Source organism: Alligator mississippiensis, chromosome 1 (genome assembly GCF_030867095.1).
Source record: "Alligator mississippiensis isolate rAllMis1 chromosome 1, rAllMis1, whole genome shotgun sequence".
NCBI lineage: Eukaryota > Metazoa > Chordata > Crocodylia > Alligatoridae > Alligator > Alligator mississippiensis.
Window position 1 is genome coordinate 101,008,632 of NC_081824.1, and position 27,928 is coordinate 101,036,559.

Consider the following 27,928-nt stretch of genomic DNA (forward strand, 5'->3'; position numbering starts at 1 on the left):
TTAAATATATGTGTAAAAGCAGTGTCTTTCTCATATCAGTGAAAAATCTTGAACATCTGTTTATGGCCTATAAAAATCAGCTCATTTTACAGTAGGTGTATACCACTTCACACATGCTAACACCTCTGATTTACAAACACTGTGCCAGCAGCATTGTTTCAGTTGGAACTCTGAAAGTGAAGGTTAGCTAATTTTACTGTTTTCTTTGATACAAGAATTAACCTGACAAGAAATAAGTTGATTATTCAGTATTCTCAGCCAGAGCTGTTTTGTTCCTGGCTAACAGACTAACCAAACTCTGAGATCAGCCCCATCCCCCTTTGAACTAAGAGTGATGGATAGTTATCCGAATTGTGGAATGTTTATCCATTTGGGTTACCAGGAAGTCCTTTTTAATTCATTACTGATAAACCTGATATGCAAATGACCAGAAAAAATCAATGTATTATGTGACATATAAGTTGCTCACTCCTCTACTGAATTGTTTTGTCTACTACCAGTGATAAAGCCAGAAATAGTTATCAACCAATTACTTTTCTGGGGAAAACTTAACAATTAACATATACAATACTGCTGTAACAGCATTTGGCAAAAAATGCAAGAAAAATACAGACTGATTTGAAGAGAACTCTCCAGCCCTTCTACCACTAGTTGACAACAAAAAGACAGCACTAACCATCTGCAATAAATCACACAACACCATCACCCTGGAAAATTTGAGAAAGGCTCAAAGAGAAATGGAAAAGGAGGTTGAGAAGCATGCTGAAAATTTTTGGCTGAAACTCTGCAATGATATTTGGAAAGCAGCTGACGCAAGCAATAGCCACAGAATTTATGAAGGTTTCAAACGAGCAATTGGTCCAGTTATGAAGAAAACAGCTCCACTGAAAGACTTAAGTGGAAATGGCATCACTGATAAACAAAAACAACATCAGCACTGGACCAAATACTGTGGAGTTCTATTCCAACGAGACTGAAATCAAACAAAAAACTCGAAGGATTATCAAAGTTCAAGGTTATGATGGTTTTGGACAATGAGCCTACCTTAGAAGATTTGCAGAAAGCCATTAAATTGATCCTGGAGAACAAGGCATCCGGCAATGACTGCTTGCTTGCTGAAATCTACACGTGTGCCAACAACAGAGTACTTCAAGAGTACTCCATGAAGTTATACTGCTCTGTTGGAAAGAGGAAGCAGTACCACAAGATTTCAAATGTGCTTGCTTTGTATAATTATACAAAACAAGGGAATTAGAAGTGACTGTGATGACTATAGAAGTATTTCCCTGTTGAACATCAGAAAAGTTGCCAATTGCTTTGTGTTCCATAGGCTGGAATCTCTAGGTCAGTGGTTCCCAACACAGTGCCTGCAAGTGCCATGGCACCCCGCAAGGTTTATTCAGGTGCCCTTCATTTTCAGGATCAGTAAAAATCATTATTCCAATAAAAAATGCTGTCACTGCTGGTTGACCTCAGAACAGCAACACTTCAAAAAAAGTTTCACAGGCCGTACGCAATGGCCACCAAAATGGGACTGAGTCAATCTGATTGATGCAGTGATGGAGTGGTGCTTACTACTCCCTCCCCAAACAAAACTATGTGCATGAGCATATCCAGGATTCTAAATTCTAAACTTTAATATTCATATTCATGCCCGCTTCTTTATCTTTTAATTTCAAATGTGCCCTTGGGCACATAAATGTTGGGAACCCCTTCTCTAGGTGAAAGAATTTATCCTGAAAGTTAATGCAGCTTTTGTTCAGGATGCTTCACCACTGATATGGTCAAGCAACTGCAAGAGAAATGTAGAGAAAAATGAATACCACTGTACATAGCCATCATAAATCTGATGAAGGCCTTCAACAGATAGACAAGGTTCTTTGGGTAAATCTGGGGTGTTCCCCCAGACTGTTGAACATCATTTGTTCATTACATTAAGGTATAAAGGCAACTGTAGTGTATGAAAACAAAGAATCAAAATGCCTTTGACATCAATAATGGGGTGAAACAAAGGGTGTGTCTTAGCCCCAGTTCCCTTTAACATCTACTTTTCATTCCTACTTCTTCATGCATTCAAAGACAGCATGATGGCATTTACCTTTGAAACACACTAGATGAATGTTCGTTTAACATTGCAAGGTTAGAGCAAAAACAAAAGTCGAAGAGCTGGTTCTAAGAGATTCCCTGTTTATGGATGATGCAGCTTTGATTGCCCACAGTGAATCTTCCCTGCAAAATTTCTTGGGCTGATTTTCTGAGTCATGCAAGAGCTTTGAGTTGACAATTAGTCTCAAGGACACTGTGATCATGTACCAAGGGGGGTGGCAATATCTGACATCACTCTGAGGGGTAAATCTCTTGGCACCATTGAATGCTTTTGTTACTTGAGTTAAGACTGAACGGACTAATAGATTCAGAAAAGCAGCTACGAATTTCCAGCTATTATAAAAACATGCATGGAATAACAGCAAACTATCAACTAAGTACTAAGGTAAAAAAAAAAATCTATGAGACTTGAGTGCTGTCTGTGGCAGTGTGCCTCTTCAGGAGTGGTTATGAAGCCCCTGGATTCTCTGCAGCCCTCACTTTCTGGGGGCAATGACCCCTTTAGTCTCCCACCATGCCTTGATGTTATTTGTATAGGAGGGAGGCTGCCTCAGGGCTTCCCAGATTACCAAGTGCATGTAGCCCTTGCCATATGGGCTAATTGAATGGCTCTGTTCCATCCCTACCTCATCCCCCATGCCTCATTGATGTTTTCTTCCTTCTCTGTGGTTCCTCGGCCCCCTTTGGTCCCACACTCTCAACCTCTCCATAGGCTCCTAGACCCTCGCTGGTCCCATAGTCTCAACCTCTCAATTTGGGCTCCAGACCCCTCCCTGGGTACCTAGGGACCTCCTCCTCTCCTTTAGTTCCTCCCCAAACCTCCAGATTCCTTCTTGCTGTGCTCTTCAAGCTGATATTCTAGAGCATCAGTCATCCTGCTAAGGTATTTTTCTCTCAGCAGACTCCAAGATGTTATTGCTGGCTCCATTCAAGTCTGGGCTTATATCCCACCTAAGCCTAGCCTTCCTCCAAGGTCAGCTGACTCCATAATCAATCCTGGCTGTACCTGCAGGCTACCTCAGTCCTAACCTGCCTTCTTCTTAAAGTGGCAGGAACACCAAGCCTCCTGCCACACTGCCATCCCTGCTTTATGGTTCAGAAACATGGACTATATATGCTAGGCACATCAAGATTTTGAGCAGCTTCCACCTAAGATGTCTGTGTAAGACCTTGAAAATAAAGTGGGAAGACAAACAAACAGAGAGATGCTGGAGTGTTCAGGACTGACACACTTAGAAACCACTATCAAGAAGAGGTTGTCATGGATAGGCCATGTCTGGAGAATGGGGGGCGACCGCATCCCGAAGAATATTTTGTACACCTCTAGAAAGCAAGATCACCCTCTATGGCAGTACAATGATGTGTGCAAAAATGGTATGAAGTCATTCCACATCAATGTAGAAAGATGGGAGGAACACGCAGAATCCCGTCTGATCTGGAAAGAACATCTGGTACTGGTTGCAGCACAAGAGGAAGCTGCTTTGATCCAGAGGATGAAAGCAAAGTGAGAAAGAAAGCAGTGTGCTGTAAACTTGGACTCCAGCTCAGACAATACATGGATCTGTGAAACTTGTAACAATCTGTGTTGCTCTGGAATTGGGCTTGCCAGCCATAAGCGGATTCATCAGGCACCTGACTAGACCTCTTATGCATACACCATGGTCCAGAGGATCAACAGTTGCCTACTGATACCAGTGAAAAAGTTAGAAATAGTCATCAACAAATTACTTTAGTACCTGGAATGGTTAGAATTATCAACAGGAAATAAGGAAATAAATTAGAACACAAGATGAAACATTCAAATGAGAATATTTTGCTTGTTTGATTGAGAGTATGAGCAATATTTCAAGAATGAAGAACTAAAAGATGACACACGTAGATGTATTTGGCCACAGTTAAACTGCATATTTGCTTTGCTTAGTTATAACAATGCATTAAGCAATTTTACACGCCATAAACGTCTCATCTCAGACAAGCTCAATAATATTTCAGGCCTCCGATTTTTCAATACTTTCGATGAAACTGCAAGTAAGGCAAAAACATTGTTTTTTTCCTTATAGTAATAGAAAAGTTACATATGCAGACTCCTATAGCTAAAGTACTATAAAAAAAAGTAAGATAAAACAGTAGTGCTCAATCCTGGGCCTGTAAACCAAATCTGGCCTATGGGACCATGTCAGCCAGCCTGCTGGGCCTCCCAAGGGTCTGCAAATTTGACAGCAGGGAAGCGGTGGCAGCATTAATTGCCGTTCTCCTCCTGCCATGTCCAGATCCATGGGGAGCCTGGCAGGCCAGACAGATTGCTAGATTGGGTATGTAGTGTTGAGGTATTGTGGGACTGAAATCCAGTGCATATTGCTGTGCCAAGGCAGTGCAGGTCCTGAACTGGGCACATGGGGCTAGGCTGAGGTAGCATTAGGCCTCATCTGGGCATGCCAGTGTACAGCACTGTAGGGCCCAATCCAGGCATGCCAACCACACAAGGAATACAGCCTGCAGGCTGGCTCCACACCCCTCATCTAGCTGGCAGAGCTGAAAGGTTGAGCACCACTGAGCTAAAAAATCAAAAATGGCTCCATAAAGGAAAAAGCTCCCTTGTAAACTACTCCAAGAAGGCCTTGATACTTACTTGGCAAAGGAGATTTTGAATAATTTTCTGTAAGCTGTCAGCTATTTTAAGTGCTAGAGATAGAGTGATTCTTTAGTTACATGTACTCTGGAAAATAAATGAATCAATAAATATGCAAATCCACTGACAGAAACACTGATCAAATGCATAAGGGGAGGACAAGGTACTAATTCAATCCACTACTCAGAACTCATATAAAATGTAAGTTGTCCCAGTAAATAAATTAGGACCTCACTGAACAATATAAAACTTGTTCCAAATAGAACACAGCCAAACCATTTAAAACTACATTTTTTTCAGATAAGTGAACTGACATGTCTCTGTCAAATCTGTGGACAGTATGAGTCCACTCCAGTAACAGTAAACAAAATAAAATTATACGTTTTAGGAATAAGACATTAAAAGAGGAGTTACATGTCATATATATTTTTTCAGAGAAAAGTAAAACTTCCCTTCAAGCTCTTAGAAGAGCATATTTTGGCTGGCAGTCTAAATAACTACTATTATAAATCTAATGTCATATAATAAAGACAAATCAAGCATAGCTTGTGAAGAGAGAGAAAAAAAGAAAACCAAGTTGGTCAGGAAGCTCATTTGTATTCTTCTCCCATTTCATATTATCTATATATAAATGCACACACTATATTAAAGCATTAAAGTAAAAAAACATAATAATACAAAGTACTGCATATGTAAGAGGAGACCAATTTATGGCTCATTTGGGAAATACAGCTTAAAATTCCATTAAGCCTTTGCATGTAAAATCACAGCCATAACAGTACATTAGCAGAGACACTGATTTGGAAAATCAATTAAAATCCAAAATAAAGTACTTGATTGCCTACAAGTTAAGTGTCACAATACCTAACATTTAGACATCTGATCCTCAGAGCCAAACCCAAAAATAAGCTGTTTGACTCTGTGTGTAGCACAGGGAGAAGTTAGGCATCTTAGTAGGGCAATCCCAAAAATTTACACTCTAAACAGGAAACTATCTAAAGCTAGCCAACAAGAAATTTTGAGAATGGAAGTATGTCCAAATTCCTGCCACTCGCTTGTGCTCAGAACTAAAAGGAAGTCGCTTTTTTTATCCATTTGGGATCCAGAACTGGAATCCTCCCCTCAAAACAGTCATCTACAAATATTTGGATTAATTAATCAGTGCACACTCTTAAGATTCAACCAAAAGCGATGATTGTGCAATACTTAAACCACTTGTCCAAGAAGTAGAAGACCTGGATTTTGTTCTTTCCCAGCCTTCAGGGTTTCAAATCCACATCAGCTACCATTCAGAATGGCCTAACCAATAGATTGAGTCTGTGTCAGAGCATTCTCAAATTTTCATGATGAAGCTGAAACTGTTGGAAGACATTATGCAGTAAAGATTCATAAGGCTGGAAGGAAAGCAAGACAGAGGAAACAAATACTATGTCTAGTGGTTAAGTTGGGAACCTTAAAAGAAGTCCTTAGTGCTGATCCCTGCTAGCAAGTTTCTCTCTATGATTACTGGGAGGGTGGGGGGGCACGCCTTGGTGTTTTTTTGTTTGTTTCTTATTGGTCTTTGTTTCTTTGTATCTAATGGCCATTTAACGTAAGATATATAAAGAGTGGATAAAAAGACCAGAACTACAGGATTTCACCTTCTGACCTGGTGCCCTAACCACTATATTACATGGCCATACTACCTTCTGTTTGATCTCCATTGACTCCATTCATCTTACCCAGTTTTCCAGTTTGAACTAGAAGAGTGAAGGATTCTCATAGGACATGAGTTGGCAACAAGTGGCCCAGGGGCCAGATACAGGCTGTGGAGCCACTGGATTTGGCGCTCAGAGCCTGAGGGTTTTGCCTATGTCTGCATCTGCATGGGGTTAAGCAGTGAGGAGCTGTCTCAGAGTCCAGCAACATCCAACTGAGCACTTGCTGCTGCTGCCCCCTAGCCTCCCCCTGGCTGCAGCATGGGTGCAGCTTCTAGCTGGTGGGGAGCTGCACTGGGGCTGGGCAGCCGGAAGCTGCATCCACACTGCTACCGCTTCTCCTTCCCCACTGCCACCCAAATGCACGGCTGAAGCTGCAGCAGCGCTGACAGCTTCCAGCTGCCTGGCTCCAGCAGAGCATCCCACCAGCTGGAAGCTGTACCCACCTGTTCCAGTGAGGAGCCAAGGAGCTGGGAGAAGCGGGAGTGGCATAAGCACAGCTCCCAGCTGCCTGGCCCTGGCACAGGCGCAGGGAAAGCCCTTGCCAGAAGCTACCCAGACCATGTCAGACTTGAACTTGACTGTTCCAGTTTGTGGAAAGTTGAAGATAAATCTGATTCTTCTCAGGATAGGGAGGAAATTAAACCAGGTCTCTTATTTTCTGAGTGTAGGCTCTAAGCCACAGGCTATTAAATAAAAGGTAGAGCAACTCTTCCTATCCAGCTATGTTTTAAAGACAAAACCATCACAATGACGTTTTGTGAAAAGCCCAGCCTGCCAATGTGTGTTAGGCATGCTCAAAGCACTCCTGTCAAATAAAACCTGGCAGGGTGCCCCCCTGCCTGGCTCCTGTATCTCAAGGGAACTTAGGCAGGAACCTAAGTACTCAGGCTGAGGTTGCTCTGGGTATGGATACAGAGAGCTACAGGCTCCCAGGGAACTTGCAGGTCTCTTTCAGATCAAAAAGAGAGGCAAGAAATGACTATAGGTACCTGCAGGGTTAGGCAGCTCCTGAATAGGAGATGTTGGTGGGGAGGAGTGGGATTATGATTTTGGACCTATATCCCATTTAGTGCCTATGTCCTTAAATGTCCCTTTAATTCAGTAGGTTTAAAACATGTACTTAAAAATCAGCAAACATGTAAGTGCTCTTTTGGATAGGGCTCCAGTTCCTTAACAGGGGCAAGTATTTATTTTAATCTATAGATCTTCTTGAGCACATCTACAAGTGCATTAATGTGCTTTAGTTAATGCACATTCAATCTAGTACCTCCATTGTGAGGTATTAGGAAAAAGTGCAATAGCTTGTCTTAATGCGCATTAACTGAAGAGCACGGTTTTTAAAGTGAAGCTTAATGCACATTAGCCGATTTTAATGTGCATTAACTAAACAGAATGTTTTTTTAGGGCATTTTTATATGTGCTGTGTGACACGGTACTGGGAACTTTAATTAGCAAGCCACCCCCATTGAAAGTGCCTGTCTGTCACATGTATCAGTGTCCTCCCATGCACACCCACACTGAAAAAATGGCGGCAAGGTGCTTTGAAGTAAAGCTCATCAATCATGTTTTATTTCAAAGCGCCCTGCTGCCATTTTTTTCAGCACAGAAACATGCTGGGACATTGATACAGGTGACACGGAAGGCTGCCGGAGCACATCAATTTGCACACTCCGATTAATCGAGTCTGCTCTGACATGCTGGATTTCCAGCATGTTGAAGCAGGCTCTGTGCACATGTATAGGAAGGAGCCTCTAGTGATGCTTTAATGTGCAATAAAATAGGCTAATGTGCTTTAAAGCACACATGTAGCTGTGCCACTTCTGTTTGGGGAAATACACTTCTGCAGTTTATGATAATTTTAATGGGGCTTTAATGTGTATAAGTAATCAGGGTCTTAATACCAAGCATAATAATTTAATACTTTGGATCACTTTTTTACATTGCTTTTGGGACACTTCATGTAAAGCAATGTGACACCCTTATCTATTGTATGACTGAATGCTATTCCAGGGGACTGGTCATGATGGTTCAGAAAGCCCCTTGTATCTCTCTTGTAGCAAAGACTCTCAGGTAAATATGGAATATTGTGGGCTCTGCTTCAATGCAGCTTAAAAGCAGTTGATCCTTTAAAAGAGTAAAAGAAATAGGCTGGAGACATGGGCTACAAAGCAAGCATCTTTTACAAAGAGAAATGCATCAGGTGCATTCCTTCACCATGAAAACTGTATGATTTGATTAACGTAATTCAGGAAGAGTTGTGTGCCAATGGAAACCCTCCAATCACCTTTCTTAATGCCAAGTTGAATAATATTGCTAGAAAAGGGATCCAAACAGAGTCATTGGGTATACTTTATTACCATGTAATACCAGGTATGATGTCAGCAATGAATAAAATAATCATATATTATCCTCACCCCCAAAGAGACAAGTTTAACTGAAATCCACTTTAAGTTCTTACGAAATCATACTCAATTTAAAGTACTATTTTCATTATAAACGGATATATATAAATTCCTAGGATAAATCTCTAGGGGCCCATTTAAAATTTTAGTGATTTAAATTATGTGTGAAAGGCTTTTAGTATTTTGCATCAGCTACAATTGTGCATCTTAGAGGAATGTACACCCTAGAGAGGGTATTAGCATGTCAAAGTAATTGCTTTGCATGAGAGGAGGTTCTGAAGGAAAGGAAGATGAAATCAAAATTGTATTCATATCCTCAATTAATCCCTAATACTTTTTGAGCTCAAAGGTTACATGAAAGTTTTGAAAACAGCTCCCTTCAATAAAAGAACAAGGTAAGCCCTGTCCATTAACTTTCTAATCAATTCAATTTGCTTTATTGGCACCTGACAGTTTCATTTCACTTCAACTGGCAGCTGAATCAGTTTTACTTCCTCTAACAGTTTGATTTTGCTGTGGTGCCAGCTCCAGGTAAAACTTGCATTTCTCCCTAGCTTGGATTGAATGAAATGAGACTTTCAGATCAAGCTAGCTGACCTTAAATCACTTGGGTGTATTAACTTTACTTAACTGTTTCAGTGATGACAAGCCCTGAGGAGAATTAAAGATGGAGATTTGCTAAAGATTATGAAAGTATGGTGTCCCGGAGATACTGAGAAGAGGGACCGGGAAGCCCCACGCACGGGGCTCAGTGTGGGAAGAAACATGAAAATAAAGAAAAAAATACAAAACAACTACTTACTTACAGGAGGAGCGACACAGGAGGATCGAAGAAAAGAGCCCGCACGGTTTACAAGCAACTTTATGCAACTAAAGCCAGTGGGTGACATCACGAAGATGCACCAACCAGCAGGGATAAAAGCAGCCACCAGCAGTAAGGTGGGGAGAGCCAGTGAGGAGGCAGAGGGTACCCATAAAGACCCCAGGAATAGAGCTGGCCAGCTCAAGGAGGTCTCAGGCTTAGAGCCTGAGCCAGCTAATTATCCTTCCCCCAAGGAGAAAAGTGGGGTACAATAGGGCATGAGGAACATCCACACTGGAGAGGTGTCCATGTCAAGATCTGGCATCCTGCCAGAGGTTGGTGTAAGACTGTGTAGGGGTATAGGGGAGGTGGAGCCCCACAAACATCCTGCAAGCAGAATGATCATCCCTAAGGGGACCTTCGAGGCCAAGCCCCACACTGACATAACATTCAAAGACGTGGCAGGTGAGTTCGGGGAAGGCCAGAGGGACAACCAAAGCCCACCTCGGACAGTCCACGAAGCTAAAGAGCATACGTCCCTTTCAGTTCGGGCCAAGGCAGCACACGAGCAGGCATTCAAAGCCAGGCAGGTACAGATGGGAATCCCCACAAGGACTTTATAACATACTTGAAGGTAGGTAGATAGGTATAAATTTTGGTGCCCAGTATAATAGTATATTATATTGTCACAATATGCAAATAGATCTAGGATACTGAAAGATCATGCAAAAATTAGTTTGAGTAAAGAAAAGATTTTAAGGTATATACAACATAAATATAAAAATTACACACTATTACATCTCAATCTCCCCCCATTATATATATCACAACACATATACACCACATATTTATTTATTTATTTATTTATTAATATATAATGTTTAAAAAATTATGGTTGCAAATTTAAGACCTGCAAAGTTAGGAAAAGCCAGTCTTCAGTTTACCTATGCAATATTAATGTGGCACCTTGGCATGTATTTACTATGATACCATCTTTAATTACCCTATTCTTCTTCCTCATTCAGTTCACCAAATGGTTGCTGCTTACTGAATGAGCAGCTATTCAGTATTTTGTTTTACTTTTATTGTATAGCCCTGCACATTATTACTGCACACTATTCAAAACATGTTCTGAATATAAATTTGTTGAATTATTTGAATTATTAATTTCCTCATAAGTTCTATCACAGGGCTCATCACTACTAGATCTCAATGCACAAACATAATTATTTTTACAGTAATCCTGTAAATCAGTTTTACAGAAAGGAGCATACATAGGCAGGGACTAAAGCATTGAGACATAAATATCAATTAATTATTTTGGATGTCCAAATGGAAATGATTGGGTGTGATTTTGGGTGTCTAACTGGAGATGTCTAAAACCTAATGTTTTAGAGAGTTTAACACCAGATAGTACTTTGTCTGTTCAGAGCACAGCTCCCATTCACTCCAGCCCTGCCCCCCCCCCCCCCCACCATGCAAGCAGAGAGCAGGGGAAAGTTAGTCAGACCGCAGCTGGGGCCCCCGTGCCTATGCCTGAGGAGAGACAGCAGAGTTTATTTCCCCTCCCTGCCCCCCTTCACTTGAGACACTGCTCAGGCCAGTGTCTGGCCATGCCTCCCCCCTCAGGGACAAGCCTGGCAAGGGCTGCTTCCCCCCCTGCCCCCCTCCCTGGCACAACCCATCTGAGGTCCCTGCAGGCCAGGGTGGGGGTTTAAATTAAAACCCTTCCCAAGCATACTTAGCATCCTGTGGGGGGGAGGGGGGGCTGGCCATGCCATGCCGCCCAGGTCAGCTGCTGCAGAAGGGAAGAGAGTGCCCACTATAGTGCTTCCCAGCTTCTAGCCTGAGCCACTGCAGGCCTGTGTCTGCATTTCCAGAATCAAAAGTGAATGTATATTCACTTGAAAATTGGTTCAATCTACTTAGGTTAGACTAACCTGCAAAGATTGAATCAATTCAGGCTCCGGCTTTTTTAATGTCTGTCCCTGCATGGCTCCCTAAAGCCCTCGGAGTTATTTAGTATACACCTTCCAACTTCTGCAACAAAACAGGAGTCCTACAAATCACATACATGACCTTGATCTATTCTCTGACAAACATCCGTCTGATTTACTCATCAGGAGCGAGGGGGAAGAACAGCATCTGATCACATAATTAAAGAATGTATCATATGTGTGCATAAGGGTACCAAATTAATATTTGTGTAGGCAACCTTAACTGTGGCATTTTCTAGCATGTGAGATCTTGACTACTTAATCTTAACGTTCTGTTATCAGAAGCTTTTTAAATATAATTACCAAACTGCTCACTGAAGTTAGGAGTTAAAAAAAAATCCTGGAAACTGCATCATACACGCCCATAGTGATTCCCATGTGATTTCATCAGAGTGAGAACACTAGATTCACAACATAGACCTTTGGCACTTGACTTATTAAAGTAACTGATAGCGCTAGTAGGTTGTTGGTATTAGAAAAGTTCCTAGAAGCAAAAAAAGAAAAAAGTCATATCAGATAGTATACTGGCAGGGAGGGATCCAGGATTTCCCAAAGCAGGGTGCAAGAGCAGCAACCTACACTTCAAGGGTGGCTGCACCCCTAGATCTCAGCCTCCTCACCCCCACTGATGCAGGCAGAGTGCTCTTGGGAGGCTCCAAGGTGTTTTTTTTAAGTCCCTAAAACAGGTGAAAATCCCACTCTCCTCCCCCTCTCCCCTCCCCAGCCTGCAGCAGTTGCTTTTCCTGTTGTTTCCTGCAACACAAATGTAGACGCTGATGGGGCTGGCTGGGGCATGAGGGTGCTTCAGGGCAGAGGCTGCCAACTGGCTAACCCCATACTATAGCACCCTCATGCCCCAACCAGTCCATCCACAGCACACTGAGCCAAGGTGGTGCAGCTCTGACTGGCAGGAGGCCCAGGGGGTCAGCCTACCAGGCTAGGCCTGCTCTGACCCAGCTCAACATGCTGCAGAAGGCCCAGCTGGAGCATGAGGGTGCTTCAGGGCAGGGCTAGTTTGCAGGTAGTTCCCACACTGAAACACATTGAGCCACTGCAGGCATGTGACTGAATTTCCTCAGTCCAGAGAGAATGTCTGTTCAGTTACAAACTGGTTCAGCCTAGCCAGGTTAGACTAACCTGAAAAGATTGAATAAATTCAGGTTCAGCCTTTTTGAACCTCTGTCCCTAGCCAATACATGTGTGGATGCCCCAGCCAACCCTGTCAGCATACCATGTGCTATGGGTCCGTGGGGCTGGAGTCTGTGTTGTGGAAGATGGGATGTGGGAAATTCCTGCTTGAGCAGTGAGCAGCAGGGAGTGGGGGGGGGGGGGAGGGGAGGGCAGGGCAGGGGGAAACCAGGCAGACTCTACTGTGTCTGCAGTCTCTACCAGAGATCCAACCAGGGAGCAGAGGGGAGGGGCCAGCTCTGCTATGGAGTAGAGAGCCCTGCCCAGCCCAGCAAGCATGCCAGGAGGGATGCTGGGGGTGTCTGGTTAATCTTTAACCAGCAAGGGGTCTGGGACAGACATTGCATAAACTGGTTTGAGCCAAATCAGTTGAATCTGATACTACATTCAGCCTGGTTTAACTCAAACCAGTTTCAGCTATTTTCAAACTGGTTTAGGTACACTGAACATCTTTTTTGTTACAGGTTTAAACCAGTTTCTGATTACTTGAATCAGTTACTGTGCAATGTCTGTCCTATTGTGGCAAAGTAAATAACTGCTGCAAGATACTACTTGTGTCTGGTAGCACTATCCTATGGTGGAATTAATTAAGTTACTCTGTCCTAATACCACTGCATGTGTAGATAGTGACATTTTACTGCAGAGCTAATTAGTCAACTGCACAGTAAACATCCTGTATAGCCACACTCAGCATCTATTATGCAACCAGGTTATTTCAGATCACTAAACCCCAGTGGGGAAAGTATTTAGAACACAAGGAAAAATAGTCTCTATACTCTTGACTTTATTACCAAGCTCTTCTGCAGACTCCAGCAGCTGCGAACAATAAATGTAACTAGGGTGGCCATCATTGAGGGCAATCTGGTTGTCTTCTTTCCTCTATTGATACAAAACCTGGCACCTGTATGTCCTCTATTTTTCCCTTGAAAAGAAAAATAGAGGACATACAGGTGCCAGGTTTCATATCAATAGAGGACAGAGGGGACACAGTAGCAGAAAACTGCAATGTCCTCTATGATGGCCACCCTATTTGTAACCCTAAATTGGAATATGCTTAGTACAGACAGAATATTTAAAGAATTTAGCTGTTAAATTCTAAAATGTCTTTACTGAGCAGGTGAAAACTGATTTTTGAGTCTTGTAACATGAGGTAGATTTTATAGAGATGGCAAAAGGCACAATTCTAATACAAATGTCAAATCCCTGCTTCAAAGCCAGGGGACACAATGCTTTTCAACAAAAGAGTTGAAAGTATATCTTGGCACATTCAAAATAATTTCCCCCTAATATTTTTTTCTGAACCACTTTTGCTGAAAGGTTATAAAAACAAACAAACCTGTGAACTAGCACAAAGCATGAAAAAAATTAATATAAATAGTAAAGTTACATGACTGAAAATAGGGTCCTTTAATGGAATGTGTTGGACACCCTTAACTATGAGGTTCATCTTGAATTGTTATGATATAATATTGTCTTTCAGAAACCATGTACTGTTCTTTGAGAATTAAGAAGTAAACTTGCAAGGATTAAAGTACTTATGAGGTGGAAAGTTAAGAAAAAAATTAGGCAAAACATTTAGAAATCGCTAACTGCTTCTGAGGAGGCAGCTTAAGAGATGTGCAGGCTGTTACAGCTTTCCTTGGTGAATCTGACTTTAGAATGGGAAAAATATGGAACAAACTACAGACAGCCAAATGGTTCATATTACACATAATTTAATTTATCTCACTTGAGTGAATTTGAAAAGATAATTCTTAGGAGCAATGACATGCACTGCTTTATGTAAGCAAGATATGCCATAACAAAGATGTCCCATTGGCAACAGATCCTGCATGTTTCCACTGTGCAGCAGCACAGGGCAGCTGAATTCACACGTTGTACTCCTGTCATAAAGGTAAGTCATCTAGCTATAAGGTAGCAAGTAGTGGGGAGTTTTTTTTTCAATTTATAAACCTTATGTCAGTTATTAAACTTAATTGTCGGGATACAGGAGCAGAGCAAGGAGGAAAAGCAAGAGAACTGAGTTGTTGATATTGAAGAAGGACAGAAGTGGGTAAGGAAAATAAAGGAAGAGAAAAGCAAGGAGACTACAGGAAGAAAAGTGGGAGGGAGGGGTCTGCATAGGAGGGAGGAAGCAGACGGTCAAAGCTGCCATCCAATTAGAGAAAAGGAAACACTTTCTAAAGTACAAATGGAAAAGAGCTGGTCTGATGACACTGCCTGTGTCAAAAGGGTCATTGAATATGTCTCTGGTTACTGCCACTGCATTTGCTCAGAGGATCATTCTCACAGAGCTGCCCTGCCCCAGGAGGTAATCCTTGCATCAGGGATATCACTACTGCTCAGTATGATTTCCTAGCATCAGTCTTACTATTCCATTTCCAAAGGTCATCTCAGTTTCAAGGCTGTACCTACTTGTAGTTCCCTAGAGAATGCTTCATCATTCTTTCCTTACACCCCCTCATACATTTGTAGGATTAAGTAACCTACATCATAACACTTTGCCTTCACGAGGAAAATCATGAAGTAAGCAGCAGCAGGTAGAGCTAAGCTAGTGTTTAGTATGCTTTAGGCAAAATTATAAGCAATAACAGCTTTCTATGCCACTTACAAAATTGTAAGTAAAATTTGCTGAGAACATTGAAAAAAATATCTAATATAGGCATGACTTGAGATAAGGATTCATTTAAATTACACAAAAAAAAGCCATGCAGATTAGTTCTGATCTCTTAATTCAAAAAGCTCTTTTAGTCTGAATAGAACCAGAAATTCATGTTTTCAGAGATAGTTCTTCAGGTCAGAATCACTTAACCTTACTCAAACTCAATAAATACACTTGGTATGTAAAGATTTGAGTCATGCCTATTGTTTAGTTTTACACTTCTGAATAACTTAATTGTTGTGAAAACAAAGAGGCAAGGTCCACATGTTTTACATACAGCACCTTGAGGTGCTCAGCCACTTCCCGTTTTAGAAAAGGTCAATCCTTTCCCTAAAGTAATCTTATTTTGGTTACAAGTTGGGAAACACTGAAACCAGAAAAAGAAAGTAAGAAAAAGGTAAGTTATTTTCCTCCCTAAACATACAGGGCTAGATCTTCCCTTGATACAAATTGGTGTAGCACCATTAAAACCAACAGGGCTACACTCAGCACTGGCCTTAGGGGTGGGCAATGAGGATGACCACCCAGGGTGCCATGGTCCAGGGGTGGGGGGTCGCCAAACACCCCACTGCCCTGGCCGATCCTCACCCCAGGCAGGATGAGGGGTGCCCAGCCCAGCTCAGCAGGGGCCAGCTGAGCCCAACTGTCACCCCCACTTCTATGGGGACCCCTCATGTACCCCTGGCTCAGTCATGTGGAGCAGCATCCCTGCCCTCCCCATTGCCCCAAGATCCCAGCGTGGCATGACATGTGGAGGGGAAGGTGAAGGGAGATGAGGTGAGGGCCAGGCCAGCCCTGCTGCCTCCTAATTGACTCCCAACTTTCCACTCCCCCCTCGCACAAACTCACCCTTCCCAATTGCTGGCTCTGCTCCACTTCGTACACCCAGTCCAGCCCACCCTGCACCCTATGGAACATGGAGCAGGTAAGTACTCCACTCCAGTGCCCACTACACCACTCCCTGCTGAGGAAGCCCCAGGTCTATACAAGGCTCAGGCAGTGGCAGGATGTGTCCCTAACCTGCCATAACAGCCCTCTGGACACAGCCCACCCGAGCAGCCTGCCAGGGGGCACTGCCGGGTAGGGGCAGAGCAGTCTGCCCACAGCTTGAGGTCTGGTGCTCCTGAAACCACTGCTGAGGAAGAGCCAAGCCAGGAAGTAGATTTCATAGACATTAGGGGCTGGAAGGGATCTCGCGAGATCATTGAGTCCAGGCCCCCTGCCATAGGCAGGAAGTCTGCAGGGATCAAATGATCCCAGTGAGATAAACATTCAAACGCCTTTTGATTGAGTCCAGAGTAGGTGCTTGCACCACCTCCAGGGGGAGTCTGTTCCAGACCCTGGACACTCGGACTGTGAAGATGTTTTTCCTTACGTTCAATTGAAATTGGCCTTCTAGGAGTTTGTGGCTGTTGGACCTTGTTATTTCTTAGGGAGCTCTGCTGAACAACTCTCAGATCCTGATGCACTCCTCTTATGTATTTGTAGGCTGCCACCAAGTCTCCCCTGAGCCTTCTCTTCTACAGGCTGAAGTGCAGGCAGGGTGGCTCCTGCTCCAGTCCTACACCCCTGCCCACCCACCTGTGCCTGCAGCAGTGTTGCTGAAGTGCGGGGGGGGGGGGGTGACTTGTGGGGTTGGGGGAGATGCTGGTGGGGGGCAAAATACAAGTTCAACCAGGGCAGCATTTTTCCTAAGGCCAGCTCTGGCTGAATTGTTTCACATCAAGAAAGAGTCTAGCACTCTATTTATATGTTTGGTAGCTTGCAGTTATCATATTATTTTCATATGCTGAATCCAGGATTGAGAGAGACCTTATATTAGTGATTCTCAACCAGGGTATCATGGCACTCTGGAGTACCTTGACATCCTTTCAAGGGTGTCACAGGTTGCTATGTAATGGTAGCACTGTTTGGTTTGTAAACATGATTCACAATATAAACCTACAGATTTCAAATAGAAACTTATAGTTGTGGTCTTTCTGAGTTTTTTGCAATGAAAAAACTGCTCTATTGTTTTTCTGTTGTCATAAAAAAAAAAAAGAAAAAGTAAGAGCCAGCATTTTCTGAGACGTTCCCATGGCTATCCAGGCATGCTTTGAGTCTAAAAAAGTTGAGGCTTATATGAAGGGCTGGCTTATATGAGGGGCAAAACCTGGGTACCCACTAATAGCCACCATTTTTTACCAAATTAGATTATTTGGTTTATATTAAATTTGCCTAAAAATGGAGCTTCAGGGAGCTGACACAGGAGAGTCATCTGAGGTGAATTCAATTAATAGTTTAAACCAAAAAGAAAATGAAGGAAAAACATTAAAAGATACTGAAATATTTTATTATGACATTTTCAAATGAAATACTTTTTCTCTCTTTTTTTAAATGTTTTTTTTTCATTTAAAAGTTAATCTAAATTAACAGAAACAAGAAAAAAGGCTGAAGAAATATGATAACAAAACAAAAACATTAGGCCTGCACAAAGCGGCTAGTATTCACTTCGGATTCAGTCAATTCAGGGGACAGTGATTCGATTTGGTGATTCAAATCACTGTCCTGAATCAATTCAGAATAATCTGATTTGGAGATTTGGCTACTGCCAACTCTGAATCTTTGTATCAGCCAGGCGCATCCCGCCGCCCTCCGCGAGCCTGGCAATGGCTGCCCTGCTCACCCCAGCTCAGCACTTGTTAAAAAAAAAGCCCTGACTCAGTGGTTGCTGCTGGATGGGTGGAGGGAGGGGGTGATCCCTGCTGCCCCTCACTGCCCCACGTTGCTGCATGGGGGGCTCTGCACAAACCCCCTGACCATCCCCTGCTCCCCCAGCCCCTGCCCCATGGCTGCCCCACCTGCCACAATTCCGGCCCTTTAAGAAAAAATACACAAAAAGACCCATGGACTCACAGTTCCTGCCAGCAGGGGGGTGATCTCCACTGCCCCCCCCACTGCCCCATGCTGCATGGGGGGCTCTTCCACGAGCCCCCCGAATCCCTGAGGACACTGCAGAAGCGGGCTTTTCTCCATTTTTTTTCTTAAAGGGACGGAGCTGGCCCGGGCAGGGCAGCCATGGTGGGGAGGGGGCTAGGCAGTGGAGGGGTCAGGGGGCTTCTGCAGAGCCCCCCCATATAGTGTGGGGCAGTGCAGGGGAGCAGGGATTGCCCCATGTTTTTTAAAACACTGGGAGCAGGGGTGAACAGGGCAGCCATGGTGGGGTCTGGGGGACTATGCAAGTGATGGGGCCTAGCGGGTACCCCATGGTACCCTCCCCCTCCCCCAGCCCTCCCTCCCCCAGCCCTAGTACTTACCAGCTCGGAGTCGGCTGCAGCTCCTTGATGCAGTCACTGGGGACTCCCCAAATCATCAAAGCTCTTGAATCTTTTCTGAAGATTCAGAGAGCTTTGAATCGATTCATCCCTTTTAATTGGTCCCCTGATTCAATTCAGATTCAGAGATTCGGCCACTGAATAGGGCTGAATATCCTCCAAATTGAATCACCACCCAAAGCTCTACACAGCCCTACAAAACATGTTGGGTTTGGGGGAAATAACTGTCATTTGTTCTTTACCTAGATAACAGTGACAAATGTTTTTATTTAACTAAAACCATTTTTTTCCTCCCTAGTCTTTCAGTTTGAACATGAAATTAAAAATATCCCTTACATGCCTGGCACTGTACCAAATACAAATCAAGGCATTCTCTTACCTTGTTCTTAGCACTTTGGCTACCTCTTACTCCTCTATACAATTTTCTAAAACTCACTATTATAATTACCTCTTACCCAAGGTAGGAAGAACAACACTGGTTGTTGGGTGCCATCCCAAAAGTATTTATGAATTTTACATTTCAATCATTGGAGGAAAAAACAGTAGTAACCTTGGGAACAGGCACTGGAACTGAAGGACCATCATTACTAGGATGCAGTCATGTTTCCTCTTTCTTAACCTCCTTCTAGCCCTATGAATGTTACTGCACTCTGACCAAGTTTCAACAGGAGAGGTGGAGGGTGCCTTTCCCCATATCCCTCAGACATAGCAGTTAGCTGATTAAGGCACTGGGAAGAGAAAGATGTAAGTTTGAATTCCCTCAGGCTGAAAGGTGCATAAACCTAAGGTCTTACACATCCTGGATATTGCTCTAACCACAAGCTACCAATGTGAGGCAATGTGGGAGAAAAAAAGACTACTGGGATTCTAGGATATATTGGTGACCAGCAGCTGGGCTAATTGGATGTTAGGGAAGTGTCAAGAGATGTGGGACTTTTTAATATGGACCATAAGTAACTGTGCATAACTTTGCTTTTTATATTTTTTTTCATTTTCCTCTGAAGCATCAGAGATTTGGTGGAGTGCACTGGTGGTCCTTTTGGTGCTAAGAAACCTCTCAAGTGCCTGATTGCAGTTTGATCACCAGATCAGATTGAAGACTGACAGCTTTGGGCTCAGGAAGTAATTTTCCTCTAGATCAGATGGGAAAGGTGTGTTGGGGACAGGGAATGGGAAAAGACCTATGGAACATTTCCTAGGATAAGCAGGGAATAGTTTACATCAGCATAGTTCAACCTATTAGAATTACCAGTTAGTAGGGGAGGAAGTGAAAGTGGGAGAGAAGTGGCTGCCTGCCATAGGGGAGAGAAGCATCGGTGGATGCACACCAGAGTTTGGTTAGCTTTGCCAGCCACAGCATCATATTGGTGCTCATATTCATCTTGTGGTCAATCAAGACCCCCAAGTTCCTTTTGGTTGTGGTGTTAGTGAGCATAGTGCTGCTAAGCCTGTAAGTGTGCTGGGGGTTCTTCCTACCGATGTGCAGCACCTTATACTTCTCTGCATTGAAGGCCATCAAGTTTTGATCAGCCCACCTTGAGAGTGTGTCCAAGTCAGTTTGAATCCCCAGCCTGTCCTGCAGTGTGACCACCCTCCCCCCATAATTTGGTATTGTCCATGAACTTGGTGAGTTCACATCCAATTCCCAAATCCAGATCATTATTGAAGATGTTAAAGAGTACCGGCCCAAGTACCAAGCCCTGAGGGACTCCACTGGTCACCCTGTACCAGGTTGATTTGCTTCCTTCAACTAGTACTCTTTAAGTCTGACCACATAGCCAGTTGCCTAGCCAACAGATCATATGATAATCAAGGTCACGGTTCCCCAGCTTAACCATGAGGACATCATGGGAAGCTAGGTCAAAGGTCTTCTTGAAGTTCATGTATATGATGTTCATATCATCTCCCTTGTCCAGGGCACATGTTACCTGGTCATAGAAGGCAATGAGGTTCGTCAGGCATGACCTGCAAGTCACAAAGCCATGTTGGCTGGCATTCAGAAACTTGCCTTCCATCAGTCTGGTGTTGATGGATCTCTTGACAATTCTCTCGAGGATTTTTCCAGGGACAGACATAAGACTGATTGGTCTATAGTTCCCCAGGCCAACCCTCCTCCCTTTCTTGTAGATGGGAACATGTTGGCTCTTTTCCAGTCATCCAGGACCTTGCTTGAGTGCCACAATTTTTTTGAATATCTCTGCCAAGAGAGATGCAATGGTGTCTGCCAGCTCCTTCAAGACTCTCAGGTGCATTCCATCTGGGCCCATGGACTTATGAATGTCCAGTTCCTTAAGGTGTTCCCTCACCTGATCCACACTGATTTTAGGCCCGTCACCCACTCCTAGAGGGTTTATGCCATTTCTGACAGTATGTTCCTCCTGGGGGGGGGGCGCGGGGGGGGTGGAGAGAGGTGGTGAAAAACCAATGCAAAAAAGTCATTTAGGAGACTGGCCCTTTCTTGCGAATCAGTAGTCAGTTGCTACATTGGATCTCTCAGGGGTCCAGTGCTATCCTTGTTCTTTTTCCAGCTTTCCACATATCTGAAGAAGGACTTTAGTTGTCCTTGAGTCCCATAGCTAGCCTGAGTTCAGTTTGTGCCTTGGATTTCCTCGATCACTCAGTACAGGTGTGGGCAAGTGCGGAGTAATCCTCTTTGGTAACACTTCCCATTTTCCAGCTGGTGTACACTGCTCTTTTGCGCTTAATAAGGTCCAAGAGTTCCTTATTCAGCTATGGGGGCTTTCTTGACTGTTGACTGCATTTCTTGTGAGATGGTATGGCTTTGCCCTGTGCTTCAAGGATTATGTTTTTAAGAAATAACCAATCCTCATGTACTCCCTTTCCGGCGGGGGGGGGGGGGGGGCGGGGAATGTATGGCCTCTAATTGTCTGACTGACCAATTATCTCAGTTTGTAAAAGTCAGCCTTCCCAAAGTTGAGGACTCCTGCTTTACTGCTGGGTTTGCCTGCTCTTCAATGAACTAAGAAGGTGACCAATTCATGGTCAGTGTCACTAAGCTTTCCCTTGATCCACAAATCACTCACTAGGTCTGCCCCATTGGCCAGGACCAGATCCAGCAATGTCTCTCCCCCAGTTGGCGCATAGACCTCCTGGGTTAGGTAGAGGTCACTGATGCATGCGAGGAAGCTACGTGACCTGTCAGATTTGGCCGTGCGCTCATCCCAAGAGACGTCAGGGAAGTTGAAGTCCCCACATGGTGATCATGGATCAGGAGTGCGTGGCCTCGACCAGTTCCCTATTGAATTTTTTAACTACGTCTTCCTCTTGGTAGGGAGGTCTATGGTAGACTCCTATAAGTAAGTCACCCTCCCCAAGTTATCCACATATCTTGACCCAGAGGATCTCAAGATGCCCTTCCTGGTTTGGAAACGTGAACTGCAGGGAGGTGAGCTGATCCTTGATGTAGAGAGCTACACCCCCACCCCCTTTCCAACCCAGTCTCTCCTATATAGGTTATAGCCTTCTATTGCCACCAACCAATCATAGGTGGAGTCCCACCAGGTCTCTGTAATTCCTACCTGGTCATAATCATTTTCACATAGGAGAAGGCCCAGTTCCTCATGCTTATTTCCCAAGCTTCTGATGTTTGTGTACAGGCAGTTAAGTCTGCCATGAGAAGCCCAATGCTTCCCTGACAGGTGAATCAGGACCTTTCCTTGGGCTGTCTAAGTTATTGGTAGTGCAGATGACATGACTTGGCCTAGAACTGTTAGTAGACTGCCCATCCCCCAGCGGCCTCAGTTTAAAGCCCTGTCAAGAAGGTCAGCCATTCTATTTTTATTGTAAAATGGATTTTCTTGTGGATAGTTTTGAACTATTTGGTCTATTTCAGTTTATAATATTCTGAGGAGCTTCTACACAAACTTGTCCATAAATTAAAGTGATGTTCTTTAAGCCATTATGCATGGTGGAAACACTGTTTGGCCTTAATTGGCATTAGCTGACATAATTTACTTTTAATGCTGTAACTAGGCACCTAGAACTAAATTCTGTTGCTCATTCAGTAGCATTACTGGCCAGCTTTTTGCCCCGCATGGTGGCTGCATATGGTGTAGGTGCTGCGAAGGAAGACATCACTTCTTTTTTTTTCGCTGCTGCTGCTGCCGCCATGTGTGTGTCAAGCAGCCATTCGAACACTAATTTTTAGTGGCAAGAAAAGGAGGTGACATCTTCCCACCCACAGAAAAAACCTCCAGCAGCGACTGCTGCTCTGTCCTCCCTGCTGCCAGAGCTGAATCTGTTGCAGGGTGCAGCGAGAGAGGAGAGGGAGGATGAGGAGTCCCTCCTAGCTCCATATGGTCACCCCTCAACACTTAGCCAGAGCCCAAGGCTTGTTACCTATTTGGTCACCCATTCTTATGCTACTGTTTGCATTCCTTCTTATGGATTGTAGGGAGGAGAAAAGCAGGGCAGGGTCTGGCAAGGTGAGTTGTTTAACAAAGCTATTTTTAACAAAGCTATTTTTGTTCTACCAAATGGAAAAGGCTTGTCCTCGGTATACAGCCTCGGCTGGTGTAGATCAGCATAGTTTCATTACCCTGTTTTCATTGTAGAATAGAGACAAAAGGCAAATAACAGCAATAGCCAAACAAAAGGTCCTTGTGGAATTCATTTGAATTCCAATGTTCTCCTCCTTAAATCAATCTTGTTCTTTAAGGCCAGTTTGCAATCATCTGCCTAATTAATGTTAACATTTCCTTTTATCTGTCAGCTAATTTATCATTGGTAAATTGTATGATTTAATTTGCTTTAAAATCCTCACCGCCGAAGAGGAAATAAACTGTGTACATGATAACACCACACCCTTTTACAAGGCGCACAAAGTGCAGTTGGATAAGTCACTGGTATCTACCAATTTAACTTAATTATACATTCACCAATCATAGAATTTTTCTATTATCATTATGTATGTAAGGGGTGAATATCAGGAGCTGGGAGAAAACCTGTTTACTAGGGTGCCCCAGGGAAGGACAAGGAGCAATGGCCATAAATTGTTAGAGGATTGTTTCAGGTTGGATGTAAGGAAAAACTTCTTTACAGTAAGAGTGACTAGAATCTGAAATAGACTTCCCAAGGAGGTGGTACAGTCCCCAACCTTGGAAGTGTTCAAGAGGAAACTAGACAGACATCCTGATGGGATCATTTGATCTCAGCAGTTTTCCTGCCCAGAGCAGGGGGGTTAGACTCGATAATCTTTCAAGGCCCCTTCCAGCTCTTGATTTCTATGATCCATTATCAGATTTTTGGACTGTCTAAGCCTGTTCCCAAGACACATTTTGAAGCCAATTTCAGTAGCAGTTCCACTGGACCTGCTCAAGTCCATAGTTCACTGAAGGAAATGAAAACTGTCAGTGATTTCAATGGACATTGTTTTAGGCCTTAATATGTGAAGCACAATCGTAGACCTAAGTGCCTGTTTCTTCTTTAGGATGACTGAAGCAAGACTGAAAACGAGCACTTCTCAAGCCTTTTTCCCTTCTGCATATAAATTTGCAAGTTACCTATGAAAACTCTTAGACATGTGTTAATCCTTGTCTAAAACCAATATGCAAAGAAGTGCTAATATTTCCCCCCCCCCCACGAAGCACAAAGCAGAAGCTTCTTTAAATCTTAACAGTAAAGGAGAGGATTTTTGGTGGGCTGTCTTTTATTGGACCAGCTACATGTTTGGGAGAAATTTTTAAATACATTTTTGGGCAAAAGGTAAGCTTATCTAAAATCTCTCCCAACTATAAAAAGATATTATCCCCCCCAAATCATTGCCTCTAATATATTTCCTGGATCATCATAGCTACAATACCACCATATGGTAAAATAGTCCAGACAATGGAAAGCAAAAGAAAATGTATCATATGTTCACATTCAAGTCCTCAAACTTCATGTTTAAGTTATCAAGCTTCTGTTTCATAAATTAGTCAGAAACAGTTTATTTTCCTTAATGCCCCACTGGTAGCCATAAAATCCCCTATTGATGTTTTCAAAGACCTATAAGCCCTAAATTCACAAGAGAGAAGTCTGTATCTGTATCCAAGAACTAGAATATTTGAGGCAGGGGTGAAAATCATCTGATATAGTTGCAGAAAGAGGTTATACACACAAGAAAAGTACAAAATAATTTATTGGGTCAGATCTTTCCATCAATATTAGGTATAGTAGCTCCACACAAAAACTTTTTCATATGGTGTCCAGCAACACAAACAGATTCTAAACCTCTTTCAGATAATATTTTAGTGTATGATATGGAGGGACTGTAGTAGCCAAAATATGCCCCTTCCCTTGACTGATACCAGAGAGAAATTACAGTCTGAAACCCCAAACCCATTCTGGCTCTTTCCCCTTTCCAGAGAGTTGCAGGACACATCTGCAGCTCAGTAACAGACTCTTGACTGAATGTATCTGCATTAGGGGAAAAAATAACTCTTCCATACTGCTTCAAACACCATTCCTAACTGCCAGGGTGACTGGGAAGATTGACCTCTTGCTATTCCACCAAATAGTTAAAACTACTGCTCAAATACATTGTAACACTAAGTCAGGAAAGCCTGACAGTGGTACCTTGGTATTAAAATATTTGTGCGTGATTTGTCAAGTAATTTAACCTCTTAATAATGAGGAAGATCTAATTATTATTCTCTTTGAATATTCAGCAAAGTAATAACCATCTTTCCTACTAATCAAATTGTCATTCTGAAGGGTGGAAAAACAATGGGCAATCTTCTATGGATAAATAAGGTACCAATTCATCCATGTGAACAGCTGAAAATAATACACAAAGTTATAAACATTCATAAACCGGTAGGAGTTCAGGGAAAGGTACACCAAAAGGAAACCCTGAGGATCCCTTATTTAGAAGAAGACTATAAGAGACTTAACTAGTTGTACAAGTCAATATTTGCAAAACTGGGAGCAGAGAATGAGGTTTATAATGCAGAACATATACAACTCTTGCTGAGATTTGTAAGCATTGAGCAGTTCTTGTAAATCATACTGCTTTAATTATTTTATGAACGAACATGGGTTTAGGAATTTATTTTTGGTGACTAGTTTGGTGGCTAGTTTTAAAAAGCTGGGCAGCAATGCTGTTTACAGTGCAAGTATAAGGAAATGCAGAGTACTGAGATCACTAATAGATTGTCATTGCTCTTTTGAAGGATATAGATTTCATAGACATTATAGACACTAGGGGCTGGAAGGGACCTTGTTAGATCATTAAGCCCAGCCCCCTGCCGTAGGCAGGAAGTCTGCTGGGGTCAAATGATCCCAGCAAGATAAGCATCCAATCGCCTTTTGAATGAATCCAGAGTAGGTGCTTGCACCACCTCTGGAGGGGAGTCTGTTCCAGACCCCAGACACTCAAACTGCAAAGAAGTTTTTCCTTATGTCCAGTCTAAATTGGCCTTCCAGAAGTTTGTGGCCATTAGACCTTGCTATCAGAGCCCTGGTGAACAACTGTTCTCCTAGATCATGGTGTACACCCCTTATATACTTATATGTAGGCAGCCACCAAGTCTCCCCTGAGCTTTCTCTTTGCCAGGCTGAAGGATCCCATGTCCCTCAGCCTCTCCTCGTAAGGCTTGCTCTCTTGGTCTTTGATCATGCAGGTGGCTCTCCTTTGGACTCTCTTGAGCTGATCCACTTCCCTCCTGAAGTGAGGGGCCCAAAACTAGATGCAGTACTCCAGCTGCAGCCTCACTAAGGCCGAGTAAGGCGCGAGAATGATGTCCCTGGTTTTGCTTGAGATGCATCAGTGGATGCATGCCAGGGTTTGCTTTGCTTTGCCAGCTATGGAATTGCATTGGTGTCTCATCTTGTGGTCAGTCAAGACCCCCAAGTCTGTTTCAGTCCTGGTGCTAGTGAGCATAGCTGTGGAATATCTTAAGGAATATTTAATAGAATTTATTTTGGTGAATCACTGATGCCAGATAACTTTAGTGAGTTGAGTTCTGCCTCTGTTCATGCCTAGAACTGCCCCAGCCTAACCAGGTAGCTGCATTTCTTCCACTTAAGTCTCTTTGGGATCCTTGAACTGAGCATTTTTATATGTAAGGGCCTAATTATTAGGTTTTCCCACACATGAAATTCACTGGCAGCCACATTTGTTTACAAACATGGCTTCAGGAGTAAGCAGAGGTAGTGCCAGTCCCCACAAACAGTTAGTAATCAAAACACTCCCACAGGCAATGCTTCCATATTCTAGACCCTCTTCAGGCTATGGGGTTTCAAGCTCAAATAGACCACTTCCTAGGACAGTGCCTTAATCACCAGGCTATAGGCTATTCTAGAGAATGTACATGGGAAAGTAGGAGTGCACTACACCTCTCCTGTTGAATCTGTATAGCAGGGTTGGCCAACCTCCAGCTCCAGAGTCACATGTGGCTCTTCAAAAATTAATATGCGTCTCCTTGACTATTTGCACAAGCACATGGTGACCAGCTTCCATTTGGCCATTCCAAATGGCCTCTTCCATTTGGAAGCTTGTCGTTGTGAGCTTGTGCAAAGATTCAGAGAGATGCATATTTACTTCTGAAGAGCCGCATGTGGCTCCACAGCCTCAGGTTGGCCACCCCTGCTGTATAGGAAATAATTCATGGGGCCAGGGAGAGAAAGTGAAAACTGGGGATTGATTTGCTGCCAAGTGCTTGGACTACAGCTAGGGTGGGTAAATTCCAGATTCTGGTTCCTGCCCCAGGGACTATTTCATATTTTCTGCAATAGCTGTTTAATATAAAATGTAGATACAGGCGTGGACAAGGGGACTGGAACCCCCACCCTACAGTACTGACATGGCTAAAATATAGATTGAGGAGTTTAAATACTGAATTTTTATAAATCTTAGCCTTATCTAGAAGCAAAAATAAGTAATTGTACAATGTTTTCAGCATGTCTTGAGTCTTCCCTCCCACTAGCCTGTAAGTAAGTAGGTGGTATGGATTAATTAAAGGTCACCTGAAACTCATTGTACCCAAAATGGGTATGTCTGTAAATGATCATTAAGGTTGTGGTCTGTCACATTGACACACTTTATCATCAATCTCTCCATCATGGTATGCTATTAAACAAGTATAAACTAAATACAAAACGTATTGTATACACTAATTTCAATGATA

At 43.2% G+C, this 27,928-nt stretch overlaps 1 protein-coding gene across 1 annotated transcript in view; it reads right to left on the bottom strand.

The window, feature by feature from the left end:
* Nucleotides 1-27,928, bottom strand: part of FRK (fyn related Src family tyrosine kinase) — a 94,286-nt gene that overhangs the window by 54,009 nt on the left and 12,349 nt on the right. The window lies entirely within an intron of this gene.